At 42.3% G+C, this 24,237-nt stretch overlaps 1 protein-coding gene across 3 annotated transcripts in view; it reads right to left on the bottom strand.

The window, feature by feature from the left end:
• Positions 1–4,895: 4,895 nt before the first annotated feature.
• Positions 4,896–24,237, bottom strand: part of LOC110262092 (uncharacterized) — a 180,074-nt gene continuing 160,732 nt past the window's right edge. The window contains exons 6-9 of one of the 3 annotated variants that reach the window (XR_014812464.1): positions 23,338–23,659; positions 19,376–19,460; positions 14,123–14,372; positions 4,896–5,500 (exon numbers count right to left, since the gene is read on the bottom strand). The gene's annotated coding sequence lies outside the window, so the exon portion shown is untranslated. The remainder of the gene's footprint in view (positions 5,501–14,122; positions 14,373–19,375; positions 19,461–23,337; positions 23,660–24,237) is intronic. The other 2 variants (XR_014812465.1, XR_014812466.1) reach the window with 2 other exon arrangements.

Below are 24,237 nucleotides of genomic sequence, written 5' to 3'. Positions count from 1 at the left end.
ACTTCTTGATGGGAAAGACTTTTGGGTTACCTGGCCATCGCTAAGAAGGGGTCTGTGCACTCAGAACCTGACCCCCACCCTGGCACCAATAGCCAGATGAAGACATCAGGAAGAGTTCCTGGATTACCTCAGAGCAAGCCCCTCTGGGGGTATCCCTGTGGTCAGGGTGGACAAGAGACATAGCCATGTAAGGGGCAGAAATGCACATGCAAAAAGAGACAAGGAGATTATGCATTGGTATACATATTAAAAAAAATTAAGAAACCCATCTAGTATCCATGAGCATGTATCTTGGCTTGGCTCAATGGGTTAAGGATGCATGGTTACCGTGAGCTCTAGTGGATGTTGCAGACAAGGCTTGGATCCCAAGTTGCTGTGGCTGTGGTGTACCCTGGCCGCTGCAGCTCTCTGATTCAACCCCTAGCCTGGGAACCTCCATATGCCTCAGGTGCAGCTCCAAAAAGAACAAAATTGCAGAGTTTGGGGAGACAGAGCCTTGAGATCTCTCTTTCATCTGCTTTCCACCCCTCTGTCCTAAAAGAAGTCGAAAGAATTGCTGCGTTTTCAAATGAATAGAATGTAGATGATTTTAAGAATTCTTATCATAAATACATATCAGAAAAACACAACGAGGATACCACCTAAGGAATTTTCACAAATTAAACCAGCCCATCCCACCCATACAGCCCAGCACCAAGGTTAAGAACTAGAACACAACCAGCACCCCCTTGTGTCCGCTTCCAGGTACTGCTCCTTCCCCAGCCTCCCAAGGGTAAGCTCTATGGCGATGTCCATAGTGTCGATTAGCTCTACCTTCTTTTCTGTTTTAAATATAGTAAAGCCCCCTTCTAACTCTCCAGGAATAGGTTAAAACAAAGAACCAAATCTGACTATGATCCATGAGGATGCAGATCCTGGCCTTTCTCAGTGGGTCGGGGATCCGGCATTGCCATGAGCTGTGCTGTAGGCTGACAGCTGTAGCTCCAATTGGACCCCAAGGCTGGGAACTTCCAGATGCCTCAGATGGGACCCTAAAAAAAAAGCAAGGAAAAATAAAGACCCTGATGCCGTAATGGTAATATACATCACATCTGAATATACAAAGAAATAAAATATAGCCATGTTTTATATATCATAATAAATGTATATCCCCCTATACAAAATATGTGCATGATGGACTTAAGCCTAATTTGAATTTTCTTCACTTTGGAAACTTAGTTCTACTTGCAGAGTGTGTAATAATTCTTTTTGTGGATATTTAGTGAAAGCAGCTTCTGTCTATCCTGTTTGGAATCTAAAATATCTTTGCAGCATACATTCCTTTGTTTGTTCTCAGTTACGTATCCACATACTTATGTGTTCACTTACCTAGTGATTTCAGAGTAACTTTATTACTACATAGCTGTAATGTATTTGAAGTATATATCATGAGAAGATAACAGCAAGAGAATATTTATTGTTTTTTAGGTGACTTGAGAAAAACACAATCACTTCTTCAATACATTTCACTCTGGATACTTTTTTTTTTTTTTTTTTTGGTCTTTTTGCCTTTGAGGGCCACTCCCATGGCATTTAGAGATTCCCTGGCTAGGGGTCAAATTGGAGCTGGAGCCACTGGCCTATGCCAGAGCCACAGCTATGCAGGATCCAAGCCACATCTGCAACCTACACCACAGCTCAGGGCAAAACCAGATCCTTAACCCACTGAGCAAGGCTAGGGATCAAACCTGCAACCTCATGGTTCCTAGTCAGATTCGTTAACCACTGAGCTACGGTGGGAACTCCAGGATATTTTTTTTTTAATAGTGGTGTGGGGTACCGAATATCACAATTTTCTCCACACTACCAATAATATCGAGATGTGAGGTGAATTCTAACATGCCTGATCTTAACAAAATTATAAGCAACTATCACCAGAGCCATTCAAAACCTTGTTAGTGTACCTACAGCTCTGCAGAATTGTGCCAATTTATAATTAAAATCGTTGAGTGTTTGAAATTGACTGCTCAGTCTCCACTGTAAATTCCAGGGTGCCATATGTGTGATTTTCTTCTAAGTTCCCAGCTCAAACCATGGCTCCTAGGCAGGTTTTATCTTACTCGGGAGACACATGGTGGAGTATCTCTCCACTCTCTCCTGCTCTGGCTCAGCCATTCCTTCAGCCTGAGATACCCCTTTACATTGATTGATAATACTTTGCAGGAGGAGAGGAGACCATCCAAATGAGGACAAGCAAAGCCTATTTATTCAGAACTTGCTGGAGCGAGGGAGTTGGCCACCATCACCTGTGTTTGACAGGGGACCAAGGTGGGTGTGGGGTGTGAACGCTCTGTGCAGGGAGTGGGAGGAAACCGCAGGTATAATGTGATGGGAGGGCGTTGGGCTGGGAAAGTTGGTGGTGGGTTGCCTGGAAGTGAGGCTTCCTGTGTGACTGGTTTGGCCAACAAGTATGGCTTCCTCTGGACGGCCTTGAACTAGAATCAAGGGAAGGAGAGGCAAATACTAGGGCTGCTGACACTTATTGACGAAAACATGACCATGTGAGGCCAATTGTTGCAGAGGTTGTCGCTGGCTTCCCAGACTAGTTGTGGCAGAGTTGGGGGATCAGAATTCTATTTTAATATATGGCCTGGCCATGGTCCATTTGTAAATTGAGTTTCCCAGCTCCAGACCTTTTCATCTGCGGTTCACCCCAGCCATGCCTAACTACTGTCTACCAACTCCCTCCTATCCTCTCTTGCTTCTCTTTGTAGCTTCATACTGCTCTAATACCTTTTAGCTATTGCCCTGCTGCTTGGATTAACATGAAGTTCTTAGTGTAACAAAACTGTGCAGGATAAAGCACTTCTGTCTTTCCAAACCTGTCTAATTCACTGTGGCTATCAGTGAGTTTGTCACATTTGTTGTTTCCTTCTACACTGCAGTTACTTTCTCTGCCTAGGAGCTAGGATTTTTTTCTTTCCTTCTCTTCACCAAGTTTTTTTTTTTTTTAATTCCTCCTTAATTAGGACTTTGAGCAAATGTGACTGTGTTTGTGTGTCTGTGTGTGTACTTCCTAGCTACATATGAGATCTCTCATTACCCTGGTCCAAGTAACTTTGAGAGGTTACTTTGGAGCTCATTGGGTTTCACATTTTGGTTTTTAACAAAGTTGTGTTAGAGCCTTCAACTTCACACTTTTTCCCCACTGTTTCTCTAGTAGCAGTATGTTTACATATATAAAAGTGTACATATATAGATATGTCATAATACATAGTCTTTAAACTCATGTGGAATGCTTTTATTACCCTACCTCACTACAGTTGCCTCCCTACTACTTAGTTGCATTTATTCATAGATATCGAGGTAATCATTTTGCATGACTTTGAGTATTTCATTGTATGGGCATCTTAATTTGTTCAATTTGAATCTATTGATGGATATTTAGTTAGTTAGTTTTATGCTGTTTTGAACAGTGGCACGCTGAATATGTATGCTTCCACCTGAACACCTGTGCACTTACTTTCTTACAAAACATTTCTAGAAGTCAAATCACTAGGACATGCATATTTTTAATTTTTGGAGATAAAATTCATATTGCCAATAATTTACCCATGTAAGGTGTACATTTCGATGGCTTTGACTAGATTCATGTAGTTGTGCAGCTATCATCATAAGCAATTACAGAAGTTTTCCTCACTCCATAAGAAAAAAAGCTGTATCCATGAGTAGGGCGTCTTCATGTCTCCCTAACTCTTTAGTTCTAGACGACTATGAATCTACTTTCTGTCTCTATGGTTTTGCCCATTCTGCACATTTCATATGAATAGATTTACAACAATTTTTCTTCTGAGATTGGCTTTTCACTTAGCTTAATCTTTTCTAGACCCATCCACATATTAGGATGAATTTTTAGTTTTTATTATTTTTTAAATGACCAGTAAAGGTGTGTTGGGACATCACTGAAGAGCCACAGCGCCCCTGGCTCCCTGCCCCTCTTCCCTCTTCTTGGAAGGCTACCCCTGTCAGAGTCCCACTTCTGGTGGACCAGGGCTTCCTGAAGGATGAGCGGCATCGGCAAAAGAATGGACACAGACCTTATGCTTCTGTAGAACTTCTCGCTAATTGTTTGAATCAACCAAGCTTATATACAATTTTTTTATTTCCTATGGCATACGCCATGCATCATACATCTGGTGATATTTTTTAATTTTCCACTCCATCACATGTTACCTTATGACCTGGTACATGACCAGGTACATTTGTGAACACAAACAATGCTCTTTTTGGTACTTTCCACTTGACTTTTTAGAATTAAATGTACTCATGTTAATGATCTAATTTTGTAGGTGGCAAAAGCATGAACTTATTAGCTTTACAATTTAAAGTATTATTAGGTGCCTAAAACCTAAGGCCAAACTATATTCTATTAGTAAAGGTTAATCATATATATCAAAGGTTATTTTGATTCTCAAAGAACTAGAAACCACAGCACTGACACTCCTTGAGGTTGGGCCAACAGGCCTGGCATAGCAATATACAATTGACCGAAAGTAGGTAAATTCCTGACCTGTATACAATTATGTGGTGCAAACCGCACAAGTTTTCCTATAACTAAGGCCCAATATCTATCCTATTCAGCAACTAGTCCCCAACAAAAAAAGAGCTACCTGCTGGAGCATGGAGAGACCTGTGCCTCAAGCCTCTCTTTTGTCTCCAGGGTTTTCCACAGGTTAAACAGTAACAGTCTAAATATGAAAGCATTCTATTAGAGTCTCTATGGAAAAAAAAGGAGGAAACTCAGGAGTGGATGATGATCATAGAACAAGGGGGTAGTAAGAATTTGTGGGTAAACACTAAGCCCCGACATTTAACCTCCCTGGGATATTTTTTCAGGGAAATTTATTTGACAGCAATTTCCTAGATCTCACAGTTTTTATTTAACAGCATAAGCAGGTAGAGAAGCAGGACGGTGGCTTTCCCAGACATGCTGTGCAGTCTGGGGTCCTCAGTCTCCTGGACTTTGTCAGCAGGCAGACCTTCACCAATAGCTCCCAGCATACCCCCCAGTAGCCTGCCTCTTCAGTTCTGTCCTCCCCCCCACCAAAGCCCATCTCCACCTCGTGGACACGTGTAGGGGACCAGGCCCATCGGCTGGACGGGGGCATGGTCCCACTCCCTTCCTTGCTGCTGCCCCAGAAAGGGGACTCTCTCTTGGGGTGCAAGGCTGGCCCAGAAAGCTGCCCCTGGGTCCCGGCCAGCCTCTGACCTGCCCCCAACCTGGGCCCCAGCCCTGCCTCTGCCTCACAGTGTCCAGGGGGCACATGAAGCTGTCTCGCCACATAAACTTCTTGGCACAGACGCTGCATTCATAGGGCTAGAGGCCTGTGTGAGTCTTCCTGTGCTCCATCAGGTGATGCTTCATCGTGAACTTCTTGCTGCACACGGGACAGTCAAAAGGCCGCAGGTTGAAGTGCCTGCTCACTTGCTGATCATGCATCGTCTTGTGGGAGAGGATTTCCTGCAGTGGCACAGAAAGATCTTCTATCCATCCCTACTATGTGTCCCTCCAGGGGACCCATCAGTACCACCCAGTGTGCCCAGGTCCCTTACCACATGCCCCTCATCATCACCACCCTGTGTTCAACTTGGTTGCCCGACAGCTGGCCTGGAGTCTGTGAGGAAGAGGAGGAGGAAGTGAATGAAGAGGATAGGAAGACTAGGATCTGGTTGCCCTGCATGTCCAGCAGAAGCAGGGGCCTAGGAGGGTGGATGGGAGTGTGGGAAGAAGGGGTTGGCCCCCCCGAATCCTCAAGCCCCGCCCCAGGACCCCCATCCTCATAAGGGCCAGAGTCATTGGAGGACTCACAGAAATTGACCTGCTTCTCGCCCTTGTCTGGAGGCTCAGACAGGGTCCAGACATCACCAATACTAAGCGTGCCTCAGGTTCTCCCCCTGGTGGAACCTGGGAGCCACCCCCAGCTCTTCATCTTCATCATCCTCACAGGTCAACACCAAGTCTTCCTCCTCCTCACCCTCTTCCAGGTCTGGGTCTTGGGGAGCCAGGGGTGCTGGTGTGGGGCAGGTTCCACCCCGCTTCACGTACACCCAGGGTTTCTGTGGCATGATGCCGGGGGGTGCACAGGTGGGCCGCCGGAGCCCAGCCCCTGGGACCACCGCCCCTGTCCCCCACCCCCACTATCATCACACTGCTCATCTGCCTCTGGCAGCAGCTTCCCCTCCACTGCCAACCACAGGGGCTGGGAGCATGCAGCTGCCACCTCTGATGCTCCCCGCTGCTCACTGCCAAAGTGCAAAAGCCCCTTGGGAGGAAGAGGAGCAATCAGTTGACTCCCAGGGGCTGAGGTAGTTGCTGTTGCTGCGGGACTGATTCTCGCTGGCCCGGATGGAGGCACGGGAGTGTACAGAGCCCATAGCAGCAGGAGTACACTGCCCCCACTCTCAGGGGGGACCCCAGCAGCAGGGACAGTGACTGATGTGGCTGCAGCAGTGGTGATGGTGGTGGTGGTGGTGGCTGAGGCCTGGCCCTCTCAGAGGAGTTCAGTGCACTTGTCCATGATGTGCCACATCTGGAGCACAGACCCCACTGTGAGGAAGCAGACAATGGCAGCAGCGGCCATGCTGAGCTGGACAGTGTAAGCTGAAGCCAGGACAGTCTTGAAGTAAGATATGTCCTTGAGTAAGACCTGGTCATGGAAACAAGGGGAAGAAACAGCCAGGAGGAGATGATCAGCACTGAACTCCAGTCCCTGCACTCGGATGGACACATCACAGAGCTGGCCCTGCAGCTGCTGCTGATTGAGGGACTCCAGGAGGGCAATGGTCACCTCAGGGAAGGGCTCATGTACCGCCACAGCTGCAGTCAGGGCAGGGGTGGGCTGGGGTCAGTGATGGGGTAGAGGAAGCGTGGCCACACCTGGAGACAAAGGCGAAGGCTCCAAGGCGTGGAGGGGAAGGGTACCTCCCCAGCCACAGGAACAAGGGAAAGAGGAGAATGGGGGGGTGGTTGCCTCTGGCCACGGGCCTGTCCACCGGCGCCCCCCCACAGGCCGCTCCTGCTGCCATCTTGGACTTACTCCCCAGGATGAATTTTTAAATTGCTGAATAAAAGTCCATTGTAGAGAAAAATTACATTTTGCTTATCTAGTCCACTATTTCTTTCCACTATTTGGTCATTAGGAATAAGCCTGCTCTGTGTATTCACGTACAAGTTTCTGTTTGAACATATGTTGTCAGTTGTCTTGGGTTTATACCCAAGAGCCAAATTTCTGGATTGTATGAGTATTCCATGTTTAACTTGTTGAAGAATTGCCAAACTAGTTTTCACAGTGGTTGCAGCAATTTACATTCCTAAGAGCAATATATAAGGGTTCCAATTTCTCTCTGTCTTCAGAGAGAGAGGGTTCCAATTTCTCTCTGTCTTCAGCCATCTCGTGTCGATGCGAAGTGGTATCTCACTGTGGTTTTGATTTACATTTCATTAACGGCTAATGATGTTGAGCATCTTTTCATGTACTCTTTGTCCATTTGTGTGTCTTCCTTGGGGAAATGTCTATCCAAACCTTTTCGCCATTTTTCTCACCAATTGTCCTACTTGTCTTTTTATTGTTGAGTTGTAAAAATTCTTTATATATTTCGAATGCATAGTCCTCCTCAGATATATGATTTGCAAATTGGTTTCTTCCATTCTATTGGTGGTCCTTTCACTGTCTCGATGCTGTTCTTTGATCACAAAACTTTTTTAGCTTTGTTAAAGTCTGCTTTGTCTATTTTTTCTTTGGTCGCTTATGTTTAGATGTCACATTAAAACAACATTGACCAATGCAAGGTCACAACAATTTACATTAATATTTCCTTCTAAGAATTAATTCTATAGTTTTGTCACTTATATTTATGTCTACGGTCCATTTTGAGTGAAGTTTTGTATATGGTGTGAGGAAGGGGTCCAGCTTCTTTTGCAGGTGGATATCCAGTTGTTCTAGTTCTATTTGTTGACATCACTATTCTTCCTCCCATTGAATTGCCTTGGCTGTACTGTCAAAAATCTCTTCACCAGAAATGTACAGTCATTTACGTTTATTTCTGGACTCTCAGTTCTACCTCATTGATCTATTTATTAATCCTTGAACCAGTCGTATGACAATCGTATTGATTATTGCCATCGTATAGCACGTTTTTAAATCGGGATGTATGCGTTTTGAGTGTGCCAGTTTTATAGTTCTTTGAGATTGTTTTGGCTATTTGGGTTCCTTTGAATTTCCACATGAATTTTAATACCAGCCCTTCAGTTTCTGCAGTGAACCAGCTGTAATTTGAATAGCATTTTGTTTACTCTGTAGATCAATATGTGAAGCATTTCCATCTTGATATATAAGTTTTCCAATACACAAACATGGACCTTGAACAATATGGGTTTGAACGAGGCGAGTCTACTTAGGTGGATTTTTTTCACTAAATAAGTACCATAGTACTAGACAATCCATGGTTGATCAAATCTGTGGATGTGGAACCTCAGATACAGAGGGCTGACTGTATAAAGTTGTATGCAGATTTTTAACTCTGTGAAAGGTCAGTGTCCCAAATCTCCACATAATTTCATAGTCAAGCATATTCTCGGAGTTCCTGTCATGGCTCAGTGATAAACCAACCTGACTAGCATCCATGAGGATGCAGGTTTGATCCCTGGCATCACTCAGTGGGTTAAGGATCTGGCATTGCTGTGGCTGTGGTGTAGGCTGGTGGCTACAGATCCGACTGGATCCCTAGTCTGGGAACCTCCATATGCAGTGGGTGCAACCCTAAAAAGGCCAAAAAAAAAAAAAGAGAGAGAGAGAGAGACAATGGTATTCTGATCTAATTTATTTTGATAATACTTTATAATTTTCAGAATTTTAAAAATTACTTCATGAATTTTATTACATTTATAGGTGTACAACACTCATCACAACCAAATTTCACAGCATTTCTATCCCAAACGCACAGTGCATCCCCCCACCCCCCAACCTGTCTCTTTTGGAAACCATACATTTTTTAAAGTCTGTGAGTCAGTATCTGTTCTGCAAAGACATTCATGTGCCCTTTTTTTTAGATTCCACCTGTAAGTGATAGCATTTGTTGTTGGTGTCTCATTGTCTGACTGACTTCACTTAGCATGATAATTTCTAGGTCCATCCCTGTTGCTACAAATGCCAGTATGTCTTTCCTTTTAATGGCTGAGTAATTTTCCATTGTGTATATGTACCACTTCTTCTTGATCCACTCCTCTGTCGATGGACATTTAGGTTGTTTCCATGTCTTGGCTATTGAAAATAGTGCTGCAGTGAACATTGGAGTACATGCATCTTTTCGTGTCTTACAGTGTAATAGGGCACCATTTGCTCCACACCCTCTCCAGCACTCATTGTTTGTAGACTTTTTGATGATGGCCATTCTGGCTGGTGTAAGGTGGTACCTCACAGTGGTTTTGATTTGCATTTCTCTTGTTATGAGTGATGTTGAACATGTTTTCATGTGTTTTTTGGCCATCTGTATGTCCTCTTTGGAGAATTGTCTGTTTAGGTCTTCTGCCCATTTTTGGATGGGGGTGTTTGTTTTTCTGGTATTGAGCAGTAGGGGGTGTTTATAAATTTTGGAGCTCAATCCCTTGTCAGTTGATTCATTTGCAAAATTTTCTCCCATTCTGTGGGTTGTCTTTTCATTTTGTTTAGGGCTTCCTTTGCTGTGCAGAAACTTTTCAGTTTAATTAAGTCACATTTGTTTCTTTTTGTTTTTACCGTTGTGACTCTAAGAGGTGGATCTGAGAAGATGTTGCTGTGGTGTATTTTTTGGAGAGTGTTTGGCCTATGTTTTCCTCTAAGAGTTTTAAAGTATGTGGTCTTATATCTAGGTCTTTCATCCATTTGGAGTTTATTTTTGTGTATGGTGTTAGGAAGGGATCTAAATTCATTCTTTTCCATGTGGCTGTCCAGTTTTCCCAGTACCACTTATTGCAGGGATCATGCACTGATGGCCCTCTTGGGGCTCTTTGGGCATGGGATTTGCTCCACTAGAGTGGGAGCCACTGGCAGGAGAAGCAGAGCTTGTTTTGTTCCTTCTGCCCCCTGCTGTTACTCCTCCTGCTCTGAGTTCTCTGTAGCTCTAAGGATGCTGCTGTTCCCCGTCTGTTGCTAGGCAGCCACTCCTTCTCTCCAGCATCCCCAAACAATGGTGCCTAGTCTCTAATCCTGTGGGGGTCGCCTCAGTTTCCACCCTCAAATGTGGTCCCCTATGCTCTAATTCCTTCAGGCTGTTTCTGCACAGCCAACCCTCATCTCTCTTTGTGTCTAAACTCTAAGGCCAGCGTTGTAATTCCCGACATTTGCACTGGCATCTGGTTGCCACTATAGCACTGATGGTTTGTGGATTGTTTCCATTTTAACTGCTTCACACCAATTGCTGTGTTCTCCTTCAGTACTCTAAAGTTCCTCCTCTGTCCAGGCCAACCTCCTCACTGGTGCTGGAGCTTCCCAGAGCGCAGGAGCTTTTCCTCTTTCCAACTCCCTCCTAGGGATGTCCTGTCTCCCTTTTCTCTCCTCTCTATTCTTCTTTCTTTTCTCCTTTATAGTTTCATGAACGTTTTCTTGCACTATCATAATCCTGGGATTTTTCGTCAAGTGTTTGGCAAATGTTCTCTGTGAACAGTTATATACACGTAGATATATTCTTGATGTATTTCTGGGAAGAGGTGAGCCACATGTCCTACTCATCCACCATCCTCCTCCAGACTCTCCTTTTTTTTTTTTTTTTTTTTTTTTTTTTAAGAACCTTGACTATATTTTGCAACTCCCTTCTGGCTTGTAGCTTTTCTGTAGAAAAATAAGCTGAAAGCCTTATGGAGTTTCCCTTGTAATTAATGCTTTGCTTTTCTCTTGCTGCCTTTAGAAGCCTTTGTTTATCTTTAACTTTTGCTATTTTAAAAAAGAATATGTCTTGGTGTAGGTCTGTTTGGGTTTGTCTTGATGGGGACCCTCTGTGCCCCATGTACCTGCATATCTGTTTCCTTCTTTAGATTTGGGAAGTTTTTAGGCTTCAAGTACATTTTCAACACCGTTGTGACTCTCCTCAACTTCTGGGAACTTTACTATGCATAGATAAACATGTTTTATATTATACCATATATCGCTTATATTGTTTTCTTTCTTTCTTTCTTTCTTTCTTTCTTTCTTTCTTTCTTTCTTTCTTTCTTTCTTTCTTTCTTTCTTTCTTTCTTTCTTTCTTTCTTTCTTTTCCTTGTTCCTTTGGCTGTCTGTCTGCTGTCATTGTTGGGTGATTTCCATTATTTGAGTTCCAGGTCATATTGCTCATTCTGCTATTCATTGCTCTTAACTCTGCTTTTATCATGGCAAAGGAATTTTCTAATTTTCTTGGCTCCTCCTTACAGTTTCTAGGTCCTTTTTTACAATAAAAGGACCTAGAAACTGTTGATAGCCTGTCTTAACTGCTTCAGTAATTTCATTACCTCTTTTGAAGTCAGTGTCTATTAGACAGTTTCATTGTTTGCTCCTTCAGGTGAGTTCTCCTGTTCTTTTAATTGGGGTCACTACTTCTGCTTCTTCATTTCATTTCTATTCTTCTCACTCCAGATATGTGGAGATATTCTTGTCCTTTAGGAAGGCTTATTTCTTTTTTCAGTGTTCAACAGATGTACTTGGAGAATTGTTCTACATACGAATTTTTTACTTATATATTTTTGGAGGAAGGTAATATCCACCTCCCACTCCTCTGCCATCTTGTACTGATTTCCCTTCCTTTCCCCTTTTGGTCTCATCTCCTTCGATTTGACATCTAGCTTTCACTTTATATTTGGATTCCTTTTTCTGTTACCTTTTTTTTGGTATATAACTATGACAGAATTTTGCTTTGTGGTTATCATGGAGTTGCGATATAGTAGTCTATATACATATATGATTGTATTAAATTATAAATACCAGCTTTGATATCATATTTGTGGATGTTTCCCTACCTTTGTTGTTTGTTTGCCTTCTTGCCACAGAGAGCTTTTTCTAATTGTCTCCTTCATAAATTTCCTGGTTCTACCTGAGGCCTTTTCCACATAGAAGATTTCTTTTAACATTTCCACTTAGAGGAGTCCTTTTAGTTCTAAAGCTAGATTTGTTTGTTGAATTTTTTTGTAAATTTTGTTTCTCTGTAAAGAATTTGATTTCCCCATCAAATCTGGATGAGGGCTCTTGGGGTAGCATATTCTTGCTTGTAGGATTTTTTTCCCCTTTCAACATTTTATTTTATTTATTTATTTATTTATTTTTTTTTTTGTCTTTTTGTCTTTTGTTGTTGTTGTTGTTGTTGCTATTTCTTGGGCTGCTCCCGCGGCATATGGAGGTTCCCAGGCTAGGGGTTGAATCGGAGCTGTAGCCACCGGCCTATGCCAGAGCCACAGCAATGCGGGATCCGAGCCGCGTCTGCAACCTACACCACAGCTCATGGCAACGCCAGATCGTTAACCCACTGAGCAAGGGCAGGGACCGAACCCGCAACCTCATGGTTCCTAGTCGGATTCGTTAACCACTGCGCCACGACGGGAACTCCCCCTTTCAACATTTTAAATATATCATGCCACTCCCTTCTGATGTGCAAAATGTCTTCTGAAAGATCATGATACCCTTATAGCGATTCCCTTGTATATTGTCTTGATTCTGCTGTCTGTGTTTTGGTGGGGGAGGCTGGTCTGGAGGCTTGTGCAGGCTTCTGGGTTTTAGAGGCTCTTGGTGCCCACTGGTGGAGGAAGCAGATCTTGGCTCTATGTTGTGCAGGGCTCTTTCAAGGGACATGTCTAGAGGTGTCTCTGGGCTCACAAAGCCTTTAGATAGCCTGACTGCTGATGGATAGGGCTGTATTCCCACATTGTCAGTTGTCTGGCCTAAGGCTTCTCAGCATTGTAGTTTACAGGCTGTTGGGTGGGGCCAGGTCTTGTTGCCAAAGACCCAACTTGTCTGCCTCTGGCCAAAGTTCACATAGGTCCCTGTTATATCTGCTACCAGTCTTTATGACCCCAAAGAGAGCCCTGCCCAAGAGTCCTGATAAGACCAGCATATAGGACTGTCCAAGTCTTCCATCGTGTCACTGGTTTTGCCCTTGTTCCTGATGTATGTGAGATCTTCTGTGCATCTTCCCAGATTATAGTCTCTGATCCTTCCAGTGCTCTGGAGCACCTACCTGCCTTTAAGTCCCACTGGCCTACAAAGCCAAATGCTCTGGAGGCTCTACCTCCTAATGCTGGACCACTAGGCTGGAGAGCGTGGCATGTGGCTAAGCGCTCTCACTCCTATTGGATAACTTCTGCAATATACTTATTTTATGGTTTGTGGTTTGCCCACCTGGGTGGTATGGCAGTTGACTATATTACAAGTCAGCCCCCCCTTTTGTCTCGTGGTTTCCTCTGTGTGTCTTTCAAAGTAGAATATATTTTCTCTTTTCAGTAGACTCCAGTCTTTTTATAGAGGATTGTTCAGGATTGGCAGTTTTGAATTTTTTGTTTGTTTGGATTTTTAGGGCCACACACACAGCATAGGGAGGTTCTCAGGCCAGGGGTGTGATCAGAGCTGTAGTCAACACCCTATGCCACAGCCACAGCAACATCATATCTTGGCCACCTCTGCAACCTACACCACTGCTCACCACAACTCCAGGTCCTTAACCCACTGAGTGAAACCTGGTATCAAACCCACATCCTCAGGGATGCTAGTCAGGTTTGTTAACCTCTGAACCATGATGGGAACTCCCTTTTTCTCAAATTTGTAAAAATTTTTATTTATGTATTTATTTAATGTATTTATTTGACAGTTGTAGTTTTTGTTTGCTTGGGAGAGGAGGTGACCTCAAGGTCCTGTTACTATGCTGTCTATTCTTCACTCCAATACATGTAACAAATGAGATTTAAATGTATGTTTGCTTTCCACAAAAATTCAATTTGTTGTATCAAAATGTGAGTGTTTTTCAACTTTTCTAAGACATTACATTGATTCAGAAAATATTATATCTAGGTTTCCTTAAATTAGCTCCTACCCCTCACTGATTCACACAGGTAAACATCACTTTATCCATGAATCTGACTTTGAAATCTTACCATCATTCTCACCAACTCTTCTTGCCTCTCCACATCTTTAGCACGCCCATAGAACCACCGAAGCAAAATCTTTCCTTGGGCCTTTTTCCTCAGAGGGTTGAGTGCTCCCACGTTGTAAATGGGAGATTGCAGTGTGTTAGGAGAAAATCCCACAAGGGTCTTTCATTTCTTTCCTATCTTGTATCAGCTTCTGCTTGCACCTCTGTTCAGTGACTTTTGTACAATGCACTGATGAAGATGCTGGCTGTCTCTGGTCAGGGCAAAGTGCAGATTAGTTACTTGATGAATAAAATACAGACAGTGTCTTGCTCTGCTCAAATGTTAGACAGCATTGCTTCCATCCTAATTGAAGAGTTTGGGATGAGTGAAGCTTAAGATTCCTAATCTTTAATCCCTATATACTGATTACACAGCAGCCAACTGGACTACTTTACATCACTCGATGGGACATATGTACCAAAGTTACAGATAAAAACATCAGTACTATTGCTGTCTTTTTCGTGTGTGAAAATATTTTTTTTGGTTCACATTAAGGCATCTAAAATATATTTTTCCCTAACATTGTTAAAACTGTAAGGCTAAAATACTGGAATTTCAAATATGGTAAAATCTAAGACCCTTCAAATTTACTTCCCTTTTTGGTGATGAGAGGATGCCATGAGAGATTTGAAAAATTACATATTCTGGAATTGAATATGTAAGGCTCCTTCAGAGGCCTGATTGGAGAATATGAAAATATCCCCTGGAAAAAGTTAAGATTCTCCAATTGAACTAATTAGTAAGATGGTAGTAAGGGCTCTCCATTTCCTACATCCTAATACAGATGATATGAGAGGTGGGGATACAACCAGCAGCCTAAATATCCTTTATTTTTGTATCTTGTACTACTAGTAGAAAGAGGAAGGATTAATGAGTCGCCATGCTTGATGGAGCCAACTGTTTGCCTGAAACTACAGACAAATGTGGTTGCTTGTATTTTCTGGTCAGTTACTCTACTTTCGGTATCAGTTACTCATGATACCTCCCTCAGCTCTAGCAACATTGAGCAGAAACTGATAAAAACCATATGATCCTCTCACTAGATGCTGAAAAAGCCTTTGACAAAATCCAATACCCATTTCTGAGAAAAACCCTTCAGCAAGTGGGAAGAGAGGGAACCTACCTCCACATGATAAATGCCACAGATGACAAACCCACAGTGAACATCATTCTCAATGGTGAAAAGCTGAATGATTTCCCACTGAGATCTGGAACAAGACAAGGATGTCTGCTCTCACCACTTCTATTCAACATAGTTTGGAAGTCCCAGCCACAGCAATCAGAGAGGAAAAAGAAATAAAAGGAATCCAAATTGGAAAGGAAGAAGGGAAACTAGCACTATTTGGAGATGACGTGATCCTATACCTAGAGAATCCTAAAGATTCAACCAGAAAAACGTTCGCACTCATCCATGAATTTGGCAATGTCACAGGATGCAAAATTAATACATAGAAATCAACTGCATTTCTATATACTAACAATGAAACATCAGAAAGAGAAATCAGGGAAGCAATCTCATTTACCATCACATCCAAAAGAATGAAATACCTAGGAATAAACCTACCTAAAGAGACAAAAGACCTGTACTCTGAAAACTATAAGATGCTGATGAAAGAAATCAAAGATGACACAAACAGATGGAAAGACATACCATGCTCTTGGACTGGAAGAATCAATAGTATCAAAATGACTATGCTATCCAAGGCACTCTACAAATTCAATGCAATCCCTATGAAATTACCAAGGACAGTTTTCACAGAACTTGAACAAAATATTTTAACATTTGTTTGGAAGCACAAAAGACCCAGAATAGCCAAAGCCATCCTGAAAAGGAAAAATGGAGCTGGAGGAATCAGGATCCCTGACTTCAGACTATCCTACAGAGCTACAGTCATCCAAACCATATGTTACCGGCACAAAGACAGATATATAGATCCCTGGAACAGGTTTAAAAGCCCTGAATTAAACCCAGGTACATTCAATCAACTAATCTATCACAAAGGAGGCAAGAACACACAGTGAGGGAAATCGCAGCAATATCTTCTTTGATCTACCTCCTAGAGTAATGGCACATTTACATAATGGAGTATTACTCAGCTAGAAAAAAAACAAAATAATGCCATTTGCAGCAACATGAAAGACCAATACCATATGATAGCACTTGTATCTACAATCTAACATATGGCACAAATGAAGCTATCTATAGAAAAAAACAAATTCATGGACATGGAAAACAGACTTGTGATTCCCAAAGGGGAGGGGAGAGGCAGTGGGATAGACTGGGAGTTCAGGGTTTGTCGATGCAAACTATTGCATTTGGAGTGTGAATAAGAAATGAGGTCCTGCTGTATAGGACCTTACTAGTCACTTGTGATGGAACATTTTGGGGGATCATGTGAGAACAAGAATGTTTATATATGTATAACTGGGTCACTGTAATGTACAGCAGAAGTGGACAGAATACTGTAAATCAACTATAATTAATATTTTACAAGAAAAGTGCTAATTAGGAAAGATTACTAATAGAAACGCAGGTCACTCTAACAAGGCACTAGACACTAGAAAGATGAATGTGTCAAAAATAGACAAACTGCTGGGATAGAAAGCAATCTAGAAGCAATGAATAGCAGACTAAATGACACAGAACCAATAAGGGATCTGAAAGATAGAATAATGGAAATCACCAGTCAAGACCACAGGCAGAAAAACAAGGGGGAAAAAGAATGAAGCCAATATACATGATCTATGGAAATATAAAAAATGTGCCAACCAATGCATAAGAGTGGTTCCAGAAAATATCTGCAGATGACACAGCAACAAGATGTTCATATCCAAAATATACACACAACTCATGAAACTCAATGTTGAAAAATCAAACAACCCAATGGAAAAATGGGCAGAAGACCCAAACCAACATTTTTCCAAAGAGGACATACAGATGGCCAACAGCACACAAAGAGATGCTCAACATCACTACCAGAGAAATACACATTAAAGCCACCATGGAAGTGTCACTTCCCACCTCTCAGAATGGCTCTCTTCAAAAAGTCTACAAACAATAAATACAGAAGGGGTGGAAAAAAGGGAACACTCATACACTGTTGGTAGGCATCAACAGTCCCTTAGAAAGTATTGAGGTACATTAGAAAACTATTCATAGAACTACCATATGACCCTGCAATCCCACTCCTGGGCATATACCCACACAAAACTTTCTTTGAAAAACACACACGCACCTGCACGTTCATTTCAGCATGATTCCCAGGAGCCAAGACATGGAAACAACCCAAATGTCCATTGACAGGTGATTGAATTAGGAAGAGGTGGCACATATATACAATGGAATACTACTCAGCCATAAAAAAGAACAAAATAATGCCATTTGCAGCCACATGGATGGAACTAGAGACTCTCATCCTGAGCGAAGAAAGTCAGAAAGAGAAAGACAAATACCATACAATACCACTTATATCTGGAATCTAATATAAGGCACAAATGAACCTTTCCGCAGGAAAGAAAATCATGGACTCACAAAACAGACTTGTGGTTGCCAAGGGGCAGGGGGAGGGAGTGGGTTGAATGGGGTGCTTGGGGTTAATAGATACAAACTATTGCCTTTGGAATGGATTTGCAATGAGATCCTGCTGTGTAGCACTGGGAACTATGTCTAGTCACTTATGATGGAGCATGATCATGTGCAAAAATAGAATGTGTACATGTATGTGTAACTGGGTCACCATGCTGTACAGTAGAAAAATAATTGTATTGGGGAAATAACTACTAACAATAATCATAATAAAGTGGAAAAAAAAGAAAAAAAGTCTGTCAACAGACCACTGGTTTAAGAAGATGTGGTATGTACTTCCAATGGACTATGACTCAGCCATAAAAAGAATAAAATAATACCATCTGCAACAATATGGATGCACCCAGAAACTATTACACTCAGTGAAATAAGTCAGAGAGAGAAAGAGAAATACTATATGATATCACTTATGCATAGGATTTAAAAAGTAATGCAAATGAATCTATATGCAATATAGAAGCAGCCTCACAGACAGAGAAAACAAACTTAAGGTTACCAAAGGTGGGGGGGCACAAATTAGGAGTATGGGATAAAAAGATACAAACTACTGTACATAAACTAGATAAGCTACAGGATTTACTGTGTTGGATAGGTAATTACAGTCAATATCTTGTAAAAACCTCTAATGGAATATAATCAGAAAAAAAGAATCATGATGCTGTACATGTGAAATTAACAAAATGTGTTCAACAGCTCTACTTCAATAAAAAAGAAAAAGCCACATAGGATAAAATTCACCCTCTTGACTATGTGTACACCTCAACAGTGTTAAGTATATTCATGTTGGTATACAAAGGATCACCAGCACTTTTCATCTTGGAAAACTGACATTTTTTACCCATTAAAGGGCAATGCTCCATTTCTCCCTCTCCCTCAGCCCTGGTAACCACCATGCTACTTTCTGTTTCTATCAATTTGGTTAAATACTTCATACAATTAAAGGACTTGTCTCTTTGTTGAACATTTTTTTCAAAGTATCCATATTTTTCAAATATTACAAAGAAATAAATTTCTTTTTCTTTTTTTTTTTTTTTTGCCATTTCTTGGGCCGCTCCCGTGGCATACGGAGGTTCCCAGGCTAGGGGTCTAATCCAAGCTGTAGACACCAGCCTATGCCAGAGCCACAGCAACACGGGATCCGAGCTGCATCTGTGACATACACCACAGCTCAGGGCAATGCCAGATCGTTAACCCACCGAGCAAGGCCAAGGATCGAACCCACAACCTCATGGTTCCTAGTCGGATTCGTTAACCACTGCGCCATGATGGGAACTCCTAAATTTGGTTTTCACAGGAAAAAAAAAAAAAAAAAAGGTATGGTCAGAGTTGTTTAGTAGCAGGCCACAAGGAAATAGAGATCTAGAGGTCAGAATGATTTTTTTTTTTTAATTTAAAGGAGGAACAAGAATTAAAGAAATAGAACTCAGGTTGAACAGTAGTAATAAGTGTCCTCATCACTAAATACAGATTTAATGTTCATATTTGGAAGACAAAAAATATATGTACTCTAATCTACGCCAAATGCTATATTTCTCCTATAAAACTGAATACAAGTTTGACTAGGATTATAAAAATTGAAGGATTCCTAAGCATTTCTTTTGACTAATTGCATTGTAGTTCCTCCTTACCATATTGTTACTGACTTCTTGGTTGTATAGATGAACAACTGGATCGGTGCTTCTCACACATGTCAACATTACCTGTGTTCACAGCCTTGTAGGGTAGATATTGCCATTCCACCACAAAGAAAAGGAAGGGGATTAGTTATTTATGCAGATAACAGTGACAACAGGCTCATCCCTTCAATAAATATTGTCTATTATGTATCAGACACTCTTCTAGGGCCAGACATACATCTGTGTCCCAAATAATTAAACAAAAACAACACCTGCCCTCATGTACCTTACATCCCAGTGAGGGGAGCCAGACAATAAAATAATAAGCAAGAGTCAAAAAGCTCATTGTAGTTTTTCTAGAAGATAGATCATCAGTCAGCTATTGCTATAAAACAAACCAGGGCAAAACATGCTCAAAATAGTAAGGATTTACTATGGCTCATGAGAATAAAGGGAGATGAAAATGTGATTGAGAAGGTTAGGATGCCACATTAAATCAGGTTGCCTTATTGCCAAGGTGACTGGGGGGCAGCCTCTTAGATGGCCCCACTGACCCACACATTCCTTGTAATCCTGCCTTGAATCCTGCCTTAACTTGCAGAGTAAGCTAGACCTCATGACTTCCTTCTCACAAAGAGACACAGAAAAAGTGATGGGATGTCACTTCCAAAACTAGGTCACAAAGAGGTGGCCTTCTGTCCTGCATGGTCTTGCTTGCCTTCTCTGGTAGAAGCTGGGCCCCATGCTATGGGCTGCCCCACAGAGAGACCCATGTGGCAGAGACCTAAGGGAGGCTCTGTCATCAGGTCAATAGACCATGACGCTAAGTGAGTCCTGCTAAGGCCACGTGAGTTTGGAGTTGGTCCTTGCTAAAGGGAGCTTACTGAAGGGACCTCAGGCCTGGTGACATCCTGACTGCAGTGAACACTTGAGGCAGGGGCACCCAGCTAAGCTGCACCTGAAATCCTGACCCACAGAAACTATGAGAGTTATTTTGTCTTTTCATGCTGCTAAGATTTGGAGTACTTCATGACACAGCAACAAATCACACAATGACTTGAATGAGGTGAGGGAATTACTTGTTGGAGACCATGGAACAGCAGAACTCTGCAGAAGGCAACTATCTATGGACTCAGAGTTCTAAAGTACAGACTCCTGGAGTTCCTGACATAGCACAGTGGTTAGCAAATCTGACAAGGAACCATGAGTTTGTGGGTTTGATCCCTGGCCTTGCTCATTGGGTTAAGGATCCGGTGTTGCCATGAGCTGTGGTGGAAGTTGCAGATGTGGTTCGGATACTGAATTTCTGTGGTTCTGGCATAGGCCAGAGGCTACAGCTCCAACTAGACCCCTAGCCAGGGAACCTCCATATACTGTGAGTGTGGCTATAAAAAAGACAAATAAAAAAGTATATTCTCCTTCAAAGAAAAGATGACGGACTTATGCATTAACCGTGCTATTCTATAAACAGCTGCACTATGTCCTAAGGATACCCCCTTTGATATTACTAAAATGATAATCTCATTACTGCCTATGCCTGTCCCTGCCCACTAATCTCATCACCATCCTTAATAAAAATCAGGTGGGCTAAAGCCTAGGCCCTTTGTTCTGTGGAACAGAGTGCCTCCTGGTCCCCAATTACTAAATGTAAGTAGTCTTATGTGTTCTGTTATACCACACTGTCCCTCTCCCAGGATTCCCCATTTACCTGCAGTGCTGGATGTGGCAGTTAGTCATATGGCTTTCTGGGGGAAGAGCAGTCTACACAGAGGGAATGGCCAGTGCAGAGGCTCTAAGATAGGGCCATGACTCATATGCCCAGGGAACAACAAGGAGGCCAGTGTGTAGGAAGAGGGAATGAGAGCAAGAATAGCAGATGAGGTTAGAGAGATGACTGAGGTCAGATCCTATTCAAAGCTAGTAACACTGGCCTTTGTCTGAGAGCAATTAGGTGCTGTTGCAGAATTTTGACAGAATAGTGATATGATCTACATTTTGGAAAGGTCACTCTGGCTTGTATTGAGAATCAGCTGGAGGAAATAAAGGAAAATCAAGGAGATCAATGAGGAGTCTGCCACAGTCAATTGGGCAAGAAATGATGGTGCCTCAAATCAAGAGGGTAGCTCATAGTCATGGTCACAGGCATGGTGTCAGGATGTAGAACCTGTGATTGGTCTGTGGTGCATGAAAGAAGGAGAAGAGTTCCAGAAAACCCCACTGTTTGCAGTCTAAGAAAGAAATGGAGTCTGTAGGGATATCAGGTGTGGGGCATGAGGAAAATCAGAAGTTCAAGTTTAATTGTGTCAAACTCCAGATGTCAATTACACACCATGTAGAGACCTTAAGCAGGCAGTTGGACATGCATTGAGGAATGATGTTTAGGCTGGAGATATATGTATATAGAAGTTGCCAGTACACAAACAGTTTTAAAGTCATAAGACTTCATGAGATCAGCATCTATTAATAGAGAAAGGGACCACAAACTGGGAATTGGTGTTTTCCTACATTCAGAAGTCAGGATAAGAGAAAGAATCAGTGAAGCAATCCAGGAAGGAGCATCCAGGGATGAAGGAGGAAATCCAAGAGTGTGTTGAGTCTTGTAGTCAGTTAAAGGAAGTTCATCAAGGTGAAGTGACCACTCAGTGCTCTATGTTCATATGTCTACAGAAAAGTGACCATTGGATTCAGCATGGTTGCCAGAGATATTAAGATCTGTGGCAGAAGTTCCCATCATAGCTCATCAGTAATGAAAATGACTAGTATCCATGAGAATGTGGGTTAGAACCCTGGCCCTGCTCAGTGCGTTAAGGAACCAGCATTGTCGTGAGCTGTGGTGTAAGTTTCTGATGCAGCTCAGATGCCACATGGCTGTGGCCATGGTGTAAGCTGGAAGCTGCAGCTCCAAGTCATTTTTTTGGGGGGGCGGGGGGGGGCTTTTCTAGGGCCGCACCTGAGGCATATGGAGGTTCCCAGGATAGGGGTCTAATTGGAGCTCTAGCTGCTGGCCTACACCAAAGCCACAACAATGCCAGATCTGAGCCAAGTCTGTGACCTACACCACAGCTCATGGCAATGCCGGATCCTTAACCCACTGAGCAAGGCCAGGGTTTGAACCTGCAACCTCATGGTTCCTAGTTGGATTCATTATCCACTGAGCCATAATGGGAACTCCCTGCAGCTCCAATTCAAATCCTACCCTAGGAACTTCCATAGACAGCAGGTGTGGCCCTAAACACACACACACACACAAAGCAGCATCATTGGAGCTGTGAGGTGTACAGAGTAACTGGAGTGGTTTTAGCCATAAAAGATAAAGAACTGTAGCTAATAAATTAATAAATCTTTAGTTTGGATGCAAAGGCATCAGAAAAATAAGGCTGTATCTGGTGAGGGAAATAGGGTTAGGTTTTGAGGTTGGTGGATGCAAACTGTTACATTTGGTCTGGATGGGCATTGGAGCTCTACTGTATAGCACAAGGAACTCTGCGTGATTTCATCACATTGCTGTAGAACAGAAATTGAAGAACCGTTGTAAATCAACTACACTTTAATAATAATGAAAAAAAAGGTATTTGCTGATGGGACAATGAGAAAGGGCAAAACTTTGTTGATTTAGTAGGAGGAACAATGGCTAACCATTGTCTTCAGATGGGATCTAGTTAGTGCTCAAGGAGAGGACCTGGCTTTGAGTAGAAATCCACAGAGATTATTTATGCTTTCAGGAAAAAATTGTAAAAGACTTGGAAAGAGCAAAAAATGTAACTGGTGGTTTGACTAGCACAGACTTCAAGTTATCTGCACTTTGTCTTTGAGCTATTTTATAACTTTCTAAATCACAGACAATTCGTAGGAATGTAAAAAATTATTTTCTGTAGACATGCAAATGAATTTTGTACAATGAGGCACAATTGATTCCCCTCCCCCCATGACAGAAGCCAGTTGGGCATCTATTAAGCAAATTCATTTTGGCATACCTCATCATCCATGTATGTGTCTGCTCTTTGAAATTCTTCTGTGAACTGCTGCAACCATCCTCCTGGTTTCTTCATTATTTAATGAGCTCAATAAAATCTTCAGCACATATGGAAGTTCCTGGTGTGTCTCAGAAATAACAAGCTGACTATTATGCAAGAGGATGGAGGTTTGATCCCTGGCCTCACTCAATGGGTTAAGGATCTGTTGTTGCCATGAGCTGTGGTATGGGTCACAGATGTGGCTTGGATACAGAGTGAATGTAGCATAGACCAGCAGCTGTAGCTCCAATTCAAAGCCCTTAGCCTGGCATCACATATGGCCCTAAAAAAGCAAGGAAAAAAAAGAGGCATATATTCATTTTATAGTTGTATGTGAAATATTATGATACATCCTTTTTTTTTAAGTATCTTTCTACATTAGTAATGAGGGCAGACAATGTTTATGGGCAGAGGCTCAGGTGGGTGGAGGTAGTGGTGGGATTCTGTGGAAGTTTTCTTCCAAAGTCTTTTTATCCTGAGGATGGATATGTGACACTCAGCAGAATAGCAGAGTGAATGGACTAGGGATGTTTAGTATGATGGTAGCATTGAAGACCATTTGAGGGGAGCGGCCACCAATATGAAGGGGGATGTTCATGGACTATTCCTCCAGGCACAGTTCAGCTTCTCTGATTGTAGGTTTAAAATCTCAGTTAGCCCAATAGTACCTGAAAGTTCTACATCTCAGTAACATAACTGCCAAAACCTGGGAAGATGCCAACATAAGCAGAAGTTCCTTCACCAAAGAGAAAAAAGTGAAGACCCATCAGGATGCCTGGTGTAAGGATGAAGACATGGGGTTTCCCTCAATGGGACTAAATTCTGTGGACTCCTAATGGAGTTGGTCTGAAGGGAAAGAGC

The sequence above is a fragment of the Sus scrofa genome, chromosome 8, assembly GCF_054392235.1.
Source record: "Sus scrofa isolate SSC_HxYL_T2T_F1_AM1 chromosome 8, Sscrofa_HxYL_maternal_Yorkshire_Landrace_v2.0, whole genome shotgun sequence".
In the NCBI taxonomy this organism is placed as follows: Eukaryota; Metazoa; Chordata; class Mammalia; order Artiodactyla; family Suidae; genus Sus; species Sus scrofa.
The sequence above is the reverse complement of the archived record's forward strand: the minus strand, read 5'-3'. Positions and strand labels throughout refer to the sequence as shown.